Raw genomic sequence first — 9337 nt, forward strand, 5'->3', positions numbered from 1 at the left:
TGATGCCGTCGTTGCGCACCCGGCTGCGAGCGGAGCCGCGTTGGGCTGCGCGGTCCGTACGGCGCTGCGGGCGGTGAGCGCGTTGTGCGCCCCGCTCAGTTCGTCCCCTCCGTCCTTCCCTGTACGCGCCGACCGGCCGACGTCTCCCCCGTTCTCGGACGAGTCTCTGCGTGCGGAGCGCCGGTCGGTTTCCCGAGCTCGGCGATGATTTCCCTTATTGATAAATAAGTTCCTTCTCCTTCCTGCTCTGCCCCCCCACCCCGCACACGCACACCCCTTTCTCCTCCCCCAAAATTAAATTCCTGAGCAACAGCAAAAGCTGATGTCAGTGCCTCGGCTCACATCGGGAAGCTCCGCGCAGGTCGGTGAGGTGCGGGTTGTTACGGGGAGGACGCGCCGCGGTGCGGGTTCCATGCGGACGTTTGGGTTTTCTAGGCACCGTATTGCGGTCTCACCCGTGGTTCCCAGGCGGGGAGCCTAGCCCTGCCCCGGGCACGAGTGACCCGCCGTGATTTGGAGCATAAAGGCACGGACTCCTTCTAGCAGCGATTGGCAACCTCAGGGAGATGCTGAGCGCTATGCCCGCAGCCCGGGGCCGCGGTAACCTTGCGGGCAGCCCCAGGAGCCCTGCGCGATGCTCACCGCATTGTCTGCACCCGCGCTGGGCTGCGCAGGGCTCGGGCACGGCTGCAGCTTTGTGTTGGAAGGGCCAGGTGTGCGGTGCTCGTGGGTTTGGCTCGGCGGCGCTGCGCAGGGCTCTGCAGGAGAGGTTGGTTGGGTTCGGGGCCGGTTCCCGAATTGCCTTTGTGTTTGCTTGTGATGATTCCCAAAGCAAAATGAGCTCTGCGCCAAGAAAACTCTCATACCTATAGCTGGCTGCATTTAGGGCTTCTTGCTAAGATACCTCCAAGGGCTCTGCGGATGTATTCTCACCAGTTCTGATGCGTGCAGCCGTGCTTCACCCCAACAGGTTTTGAACCCCCTGTAGGTTGTTGTCCTTTCCTTGATGCAGGTAAGGGGCTAGGGGGGACCTGAAGGGGTAGGGGGGGACATTGCAAGGTGGCCGAGCCCTGTAGGAGCACTCGCTGCATGGAGATATGGCAGACACCATGTTTGTGTGCTGGGTGGTTTTGCTGGGGCTGGGCACCTTGCCAAGGAAGCCACCGAGATGCTGTGTTTGGAGAGGTCCTAAAATCCAAGACAGTACAATTATTGTCAGAACCCGCCAGAGCACTGGGTACAGCTCCTCAGAGCACGTATCCTGCAGGGTTTGGTCCTGCAAACACCTCCCGAAGAACCATCCTAGAGGAGGCTGCGGCTCAGTGGGGTTCTGAAAATGGCTTCTTGCAGCACCTACTTTATCCCTACCCCTTCCTCTGCTCCGTCTGCATTAATCTACATAATCAAGACGAGATATGTTAAAGGTGCTTTTGCCTTCTGTGTGGCTCTGCTGCCCTTAGGTGCGTCTGCTCATGGGATCAGAGGTTGGTCCTTGCTATGCGGTGTGATTGGAGCTGCGATCTGCACTCAGGTGCAGAGCGCATTCACGGTATCTGGGATGGGAGCAGGAAAAGGAGGTGCTCCATATTTGGCAGCCTTGATTTATGGTCTGAGTTTGTAGGACACTGCCGTCATCCTGAAACAACACAGCAAAGCAAATCTGCTGGGGAGCGTGGTGATAAAGATAGCAGCATGCAGGTAACTGGCTCCTGGGAGCACAGCAGGAAAGCTGAGCTGGGACGTGTAGGTGGTTCTGCCCTCTGCTCTGGGTTCTGTGGCAGAATTTAGGAGAACTGTCTGCACAACCCCCAGGGCTGAGGGGTTCCTGCTCTCACCCCACTCTTCTCCATGCTGCTCTGCAGAGGTGCTCCGCAGCCCTGCGATGCCGTCATCCCACAGGGAACACTTGTGAGTGCTCCTCTGCATCTTGATGCCCTCTGGGTTTTAAAACCTGTTTTTCAAGCTTTCAATTTCTCCTCTGCAGGTACACCTGTCCTGCCTGGTGCGGGGTGGGAAAGGAGGCACCTGATGCGATTACATACAGGCGTGGGGAAGGGAGGCAAGTGGCCTGGGATCACTCATCAGATAAAAGGCTAAATGTGTGCTTGCAATTTTCTCAAGCTTGCTTGCAGAAACCTGCGCATGCGTTGCAAGCAAGGTTAGAGCACAGCAAGGGAGCGCAAAGGCTGCAAAAATGGTGTCAGAGGCTGTCCTTAAAGCAGAGCTCGTGGTGTGATGGTAGGATGCGTGCTGTGCCTGGCTGTGAGCTGCTGGCTTTGCCTTTTCTTCTGATGGAGGTGGAATGGAACGTAACATGCAGCTGTGTTGTGTCCCTTTGGAATGATGCTCAGTGCCCTGCTGAGGGAGATGTGGCACTTAAGGATGTGGCTCAGTGGGCATGGTGGTGATGGCTCAGTGGCTGGATTTGATGATCTCAGATTACTATTATTATTTTTTTTTTATAACCTTAATGATTTTATGGTTCTGTGAATTGAGCTCTGGTCACATGTGAGCTCCTCAGTGACTCCATCTCCTCTTTATCAATGAAGTCATGGAAAAGCAAATGAGCTCTTATCTCTTCCAAGAACTGGTCGTAGGCTTCCTACCCCAACCCTTGGGTCAGTGCCATCTGTGAGGCTCCTTTTGTTCACAAACCTCTCTGCTTTGAGCAGAAAGAGGGGAAGCCCCTACTGTAGGGTAAAGCAGAGCTGTACTGGGGCCCTGCTCCATAGGTGTGCTATTTGATTCATCCTCTGAGAGCCTTCCAGTCCTTACTAGACCAGGGAACCTGGGCAGGTGTGCAGCAGGTGGTCCTTTGCTTTGCGTACAGCTTCTGTGTGTTATTGTGCTGCTCAGGACCTCCAGTTTTCAAAAGTAAAGTGTGGTGTCTGATGCTCCTGAAGATAGGTGCAATTGGGATTGGAGGAGATTCCAGTCTGCACTGTACAAAGGTGGAATAAGCAATGCCCTTTGATCTGGGGTTAGAAACCTTCCCTTGATTCCATCTTTTCTTCCCATTCTCCTTATGCCTATTTCCTTGTTTGCTGTGCATGGAAAGTCCAGTCCAACATGTGTGCGTGACTTCCTTTGTTGTACCTTATTTATTTTTTTAATCAAACCTTCAGGTTTTTTGGGGCAGAGACCTTGTGTTCAGGCTTTTCTCTGGAGGGTCTTGGGATGCACTCTTGCAGTTGGCAGAGGGGTGAGTTCTGGGGATCCCCATTTCTGAGCCTGCTGACAACTGGGAATGGGTCTTTTGGTGACCAGGACAAGGCAACCTGATCTGTTGTTGGAGTTGGCCCTGTGTTGGGAGAGTGGTTGGCGAGGTGAGTTGCTGAGGTCCCTTCCAACCTAAATTACACTGTGACTCTTCCATACCTGCCTGCCATCCTGATTTTCCCCAGGCTGTTGTAAAATTGGAGAGGGCTTTGGTGCTGACAGTTCCTGCTGCTGTCCCTGGAGGAAAGCTGGGAAGATGATCCTGTGGGACTGAGATGTGATGCTTGGAATTGTTCTGTGGGGTGGCAGGGGGACAAACTGCCTCTGCACACTGGATGGAGCTGACTGCTGGGGGGGGAGAAGGGGGAAGGGGGAGTGGGAAGAATGCAAATCTCTGACTGGGCAAAATCTCCCTAGACACATCCTCACGTAAAGCAATTGCTTTTTACCATTAAAAATAGATTGGTGCATTCTCCGCTTGCTTGCTGAATGCAGATGCCTGTAATTCTTTGTCATCCTTGCAATCTCTTCTGCTTTGAGCTTGGCTGCCTCTTTGTCTGGCACCTGAGCAGGGTTCATTCAGCAGTAACCGATCCAGAGATAAGTGTGAGCTCTCATGTAGTCTCGCAGGGCTGGAGGAAAGGTGAGGAGACCTGATCTGATGCCACTTAGCTGCTTGGCCTGCAATCCTAAAGGAACATGGCTTGGTGTTTGTGGATGCTTAATGGTCAACACCAGTGATGAGTTAGACCTTTTGATATGGAAACTGGCTAGAGGATGTGGAAGCTCAGTGCATGTCATGATATATCACTTGCATTTGGAACAGGCTGCCCAGGGAGGCGGTGGAGTCACCATACCTGGAAGTATTCAAGAAAAGAGTAGATGCGGCACTGAGGGACAGATCAGTGGGCATGGTGGGGATGGGCTGGTGGTTGGACTAGATGATCTTAGTTGTCTTTTCCAGCCTGAGTGATTCTATGATTCAGTGTGTGGATAGAGGAAGAGCTGCCAAATGCTTTGATCCTCCCCCCCCAAGTCACCTCAGACTGACCTGATGAAACCACCTGGCAATGAATCATTTTAGGCTGGGGAGAAGGAGAGAGTAGGGTAGAGATGCTGGTGTGGGCTTTACCTGTTCTTATGTTCTTTTCCTAGATAAAGAAAATCCTTTGAAACTCATTGTTGGTGCTTTCTTATTGTGGCTGAGAAAAGAGGTAGAGCCTTGGCTGACGTATGCTAATTCATCCCAAGTCTGTGTGCAATTTAGCTATTGTGTGCATGGAGGAAGGTTAACAAGCCTTGAACCGGGTTCATAAAGCCTTGAGAAGTGCAGGAAACCACCTTGATGGATATGTCTTTCCATGGAAAATCAGCTCCCTTTCATTTGAGTTGAATTCTGGTTCTCCTAAGAAGAGCCAGAATTTTGATGAGCTTAGGGTGGCATCACTGGGCATCAGCCTGTACTGGCTGGGAAACTGTGATAGAATATGCATCTGTACCTCAGCTTACACTGGTTGAGATCAGAAACTGTGTAAAAGATGCCAGAAGAAATAAAGTCCTGTTATTGTTCTTCAGTGAGCCTGGAAGCCCTGGCGGCTGTTTCTGTACAGGGACATGTGGCACAGGGCAGATGCCAGCAGGTTTGCCAGGTGCTTGCTTCACCTTCTATGCTTCCACCCTTTACCTCACCCATAGCTGTCTCAGATTTATTTCATCTGTCACTGTCCCTATGAAGTGAAATGGGGATGTTTTTATCTACCTCAAAGAACCACAGCTCAGCCCAGTGCTTTCTTTTCCTTAGCATGTAGGTATCATGGGAAAATAGTCTGCAGGTCCTGGAAACCCTTTCTTCAGGAGACAAAAATTGCACCCAGCAGGTATTTATGGTGTCTGGTGTCTTAGGACAAGAGATCAGGACCAGCCCTGCTGAAGTATCTAACTGCATACCTTTCTGGTCTGCCTCTGTCTGGGCATCATGTAGGACAAGAGCTAATAGCTTCAAGTTGCTCCAGAGAATATTCAGGTTGGATATTTGGAAAAATGTCTTCCCAGAAAGAGCAGTGAGGTATTGATTAAGCTTTTCAGCGAGGTGGTGGAGTCACTGTCTTGAGAGGTGTTGAAGTAAAGGTAGATGTGGCACTGAGGAAAATGGTCTAGAGTGGTCACAGGCATGGTTGATGATTGAACTGGATGATCTTAGCAGTCATTCCAACTTCAATGATTCTATGTCATTTACACCTTGTTGTGGTATGTGCCAGGCTGCTCAAAGGAGATGCTTTCAGCTCTAAGACATGAACCTGCTGTCTCTCAGCTTGACAGGAGGAGGATGGAAATGAAATAGCTTTGGTATTAGAAAGCAGCATGCATGGGAGCTCCATCTGCAGCATGGGCAAAGGCAGAGATTAAATGGTTGACTGGTCATGGATAACCTTTGGTCTTGTCTTTTGTAGGCTTTAAAGGAAAGCTTGTGTTTATACTACAGGGGAAAGCCATATAAATCATCTTAAAAGTACAAGACTAAGAAGAGGAGATAGTGGCATTGTCACCTAGACTCAAGAGGTATAGCCTGCTGCTCTTCCCTGTTGGCTTTCCCTGCCTAGCAGCACTCCAGAAATAATTCTGGAAGGAGCCAGATCACATTACACATGATGTGGGCAGGCTGGGAGGTGATTGCATTTGCAGCTACAACCCACCAAGCATTGCTGGCACAATCCATGTTCTGGACCACTCATGGTGGGCACAGCTGGAATGCAAGCTCCTGCTTCTCAGCATCATCCTCCAGTGACGATGCCTCCCTCCGCCATCCTCTGGTGATGGAGACTGCCTCTTCCCAAAGCGCTGTCTGCACGGAGAGTTGGGAGGGGGCTCTTGTCTTGGAAAGAAGGCGCTTACCACTTGTGGGTAGCGGTGAATAGGGAAGTGAGGTGAGCATCAATGAAGCTGTGTGAGGCTTCTCTGTCTTGGGATAACCTCTGTGAGTCCCGGAGGGTGAGAACAGAGTGGTGGTTGCAGAGGGACAGCACAGTGATGCTGTCTCATCTTCACCTCTTGGGAATCACAAAATGTCTCTTCTCATCCTTCAGTTTCGTCAGGGAAAGGCAGATGAGTAGCCTTTATATCTTAGTAGTTAATATGGTTAGTGATGGGTTTTAACTTCATTTTAAGGAGGAGTAGACAGAAACGTGTATTTTTCTTTCTATCTAAGCAGAGGAATCCTTTGTGCTCTATTTTAAAGGGGTATCAAGCAACTGCTAAGCGATTGGCAGCACTTCCAGTATGGCTACTGCAGGCACCTATGGCTTTGTCCCAGAGCCACCATGGGGGATTATTCATGCTCCAAATTCCCCTCCCCAGATGAAAGCTTGCATCTCTCACCACGAGATGCAGTGCAGTTCACAATGCTGGGAGAAGCAGAAGGGGATCAGTAGATGGGCTGAGCTGCAAAGCAGATGGGATGGAGCAAGGAGAGGCATCCTGGAGCTTCATAATGGCCCATCTTGCCCTGTGCCGTTGGCTGGGCTGGAGGCAGCGACTCGAGCATCCTGCAGGATGTGAGCTGAAGGCACTGCGGTAGCATCGCCTCGGGCCAGAGACACAGCCGTTGCCTGGCAGCTGCGAGTTTCCAGGGAAACCAGAGGTGCTAACTTGTTAATGAGCCCCATGTCCCTGATTGCTGCCGCAAAATAATAATAATTAGTAATAGGGCCGTGTTTTAGGAATCCCTCAAACAGCAGGAGCCTGCCGAGGGGAGTTTGCTAAGTGCCAAAGCACTTGAAAGAAAAGAAGGGGTATGGAAGGAGGAAGGGCAGAGAGCTTAGCAAAAGAGCCACCTTTTACATCTTGATCTGTGTCTGGAGAGCTGGGAATCAGCAGGGTTCTGCCAGTGTCCTGGGTGGTAAGCCTGGGGCTGGTGGAAATTCTTCAGGAACGGCTGCTCTCAGGGCTTTCTCTGGGATGGCAAGCAGGCATTTCTCTGTGGTGGCAGCCCTGTGGGCATGCTCATGGATCCCCAGGCTCGCTTATGTGATAGAAATGCTTTTGAGAATGGTTTGGGTTGGAAGGAACCTTGAAGATCATTTAGTTCCACCCCCCTGCTGTGGGCTGGGACATCTCCGGCTAGACCAGGTTGCCCAAAGCTTCATCCAATCTGGCCTTAAACCTACAGCTTCTCTGATGGGATCAGAGCTGCCAGTCCTTGGAATATAACTGTTTCCTTAGCTCCGTGCTCAGGCACATATGGGTGCTTCTTCCAGCACCTCTGTGGCCAGGTTTGACCCTTCTTTCAGCACCATCTGTGTGCAGCCTACTTTGTGAGGCAGTTCATGGCACCTCCATGTTCTCTGCTAGCAGCCAGTCATATCCTGTTTCTGGTCTTCAGCTTCATTTTGTGAGTTCACTTCCTTTGCTAGGAGCAGATTCTGGAGATTCAGCACAGACATCCAGAAATCTTTTGCAGCTGATGAGTAGCAGTGCACCTGAGGTCCTTTGTTCTGTGCTCTTTGCAGACTGGGAGGCTTTTTTACTGGAAGTATTCCTCCTTTTCCTCTGCATCTTAATCTCTTCTGTTTGCATTTATCTTGAGTGGAAATGGGAAACAATGGTAGAAAGAATTGGAACAGGAGTGGGAGAAAAAGAAAGCTCGGAGGAATAAGAAGCTGGCCTGCCCAAGGCAGTAAGGGGAGCAGCTGCTGATCTGGGTCATGGGTGGAGGGAAGGTAGGGATCTCCAGAACACAACCACAGGTGGATATGCCAGTTAGTGAGGTTTATGATTGCTGCAAGGACATGCTGGCCTTCCTGTTAACATCTCCAAGAGAAACTAGAGCTGTGCCCTTCCTGTAGCCACGTATTTCTGCTGGGGCCTTGTGCAAGATGAGAAATTGAGGAAGTGGCCGCCACCTCGGTGACTGTTGAGCCAGCACAGGGCAGCATTCCCATGGTCCTTCCTGCCACAGGGGTCAGGGTGCGTTTGGGGTTTTCTTCTGGCTGACCAGAAGAAGGTCACAGCCAGGGAGACTCCCGGCAAGCAGGTATCTTAATGCCTATGCATTAAGTCCTCTGCTCAGCTTTCCATCCCTCAGCTGCAGCATGGCCCCTCCTGCTTTGCTGTCCCCGTTCAGCTAAGCCATGTGTCCATCTCCTCATTACAGGCACTCCAGGGAGAGATGGGATTAAAGGATTATGGTAATGTTCTTCAGGAACACTCGAGAAGATTAAGATGGCTTTAATAAACTGATAAGAGAAGGATGCAGCTATGTTTCTGAAACCCTAACTTAGGCCTCAGGTTAACCTTTACCTCTTGTGCTGGAGACTGGTCTCTGGTCAGTGTGGTGAAGGAGCAGGTCTCTTACTTCAGCAGTGCTCCTCCATGGCCATGTTCCTTTGCTTTTCCTTGGTGTTTCACTTCAGTTGTCCAAGAGAAAGGCACTATGCAAGTTCAGAAGGACCCTACTCCTCCTGGGCATTGAGTCTACCAGTGAGGTTATGGCTGCTTAAGACTGTGCTCAGTTTGTATTTCCCTCCTTGGGCAAGGCTTCAGAGGAGAATGGAATGGGACCTTGCACTGCCTCTTTCCACCTCTCCCATGTGGAACTGGGCACAGGACCTGGCTCACTTGTGTCACCTCTATCTGCCACCATGTCCAACTGGTAGTGCTGGGCAGACAGATGTGTGTCTGGTTGTTCTGCAGGAGGATGGCTGTTAGTGCAGAGGGAAAACTCCTCTTGTGTCTTCTGACTTCATCCACCCAAGCTCTTGGTCATCTGTCAACACTTCATACACGGAAAGCCTCTCTCTGAGCAAAGGAGATCGGGAATCTTCTGTTCTTCTTAGGCCCCCCCCATAGTTCACTCTTGTTCATTCTGAGGAGCGGATACCCTGTTATCCCTGGAGATACAGTACATGTCCAGTCCGTTGGATCACTCCTTCCTCTTACTTCAACCTTTCTTTCTTATCCCTCTGCCTCAGCATTATCCCCATCCTTTTTGTCTATCACCTTCCTCTGCTCCCTTTTATTTCTTGGATGTAATTGGAGGAGCCAAGAATTCGCAGCCTGCTGTCCTGATGGGGAAGAGAAGCAGAAAGCGATTTGGGGAGTAGGGTGTGAAAGAAAGATGAAG

The sequence above is a fragment of the Meleagris gallopavo genome, chromosome 5 (assembly GCF_000146605.3).
Source record: "Meleagris gallopavo isolate NT-WF06-2002-E0010 breed Aviagen turkey brand Nicholas breeding stock chromosome 5, Turkey_5.1, whole genome shotgun sequence".
NCBI lineage: Eukaryota > Metazoa > Chordata > Aves > Galliformes > Phasianidae > Meleagris > Meleagris gallopavo.